This window comes from Octopus bimaculoides, chromosome 8 (genome assembly GCF_001194135.2).
Source record: "Octopus bimaculoides isolate UCB-OBI-ISO-001 chromosome 8, ASM119413v2, whole genome shotgun sequence".
Taxonomy (NCBI): domain Eukaryota; kingdom Metazoa; phylum Mollusca; class Cephalopoda; order Octopoda; family Octopodidae; genus Octopus; species Octopus bimaculoides.
Window position 1 is genome coordinate 92,953,563 of NC_068988.1, and position 733 is coordinate 92,954,295.

The 733-nt window shown below is 36.6% G+C and overlaps 1 protein-coding gene across 1 annotated transcript in view; it reads left to right on the top strand.

Annotated features, from left to right (window-relative positions):
• LOC106874588 (uncharacterized) overlaps positions 1-733 on the top strand; it is a 19,083-nt gene that overhangs the window by 10,421 nt on the left and 7,929 nt on the right. The gene's annotated exons all lie outside the window — the stretch shown is intronic.

A 733-nucleotide genomic window follows, 5' to 3' on the forward strand; every position in this document is an offset into this window, starting at 1 on the left:
TATATATAGATATAGACTTACATATAAGAGACCAAAGTGTACGTACGCCGCTATATTTTATATATAAGAAATATAAAAATGGGACAAGAACGCAAAACATCCAGACAGTTATGTGATACAAAAAAGTGACATCAAAACATCCAGACAGACGATACAAGGAAAACAAGGACGGGTCATTCGGAGTTTTCTTTCCTCGGTCGAGTTCCAGCTTATCTTTGCAGTATATATATGAATGTGTGTTACAAGATCCCTGATGGACTAAGTGAAGTAGGAGGATACACGTGGATGGAAAAGGTCACTGACGAAGTCACAGATGTGTGACGAAAGATTTCTCGGGAATGGACATAGGATAAAATAAGAACAGTAATAAACGAGTGAAAAACAAATGCAGAGTGAATGCGTTTATTGGCAAAAAGATTGACTATCCCGAAATATAGCAATATATATATATATATATATATATATATAACGTGAGAGAGTTAGGGGTTGGGGGTACAACCCACTAAGGGATAGTATCTATCCGGTATACTGCTGGGAGGGTACCCAATTATTGCTGCACTAGTGCTATACTAGGTGCAATCAATGGGAGTGGGTAAAAGTGGAGGTTTTACCCAAAATTTGTATAACAATTAGAAAATGGAGGATAATATGCTGAACCCAACTACTTGCAGACGGTGTATCCCGTTGAATTCATTAGTTTAATTCATAGCAAAAGTGATAAAAAAGAAAGAAA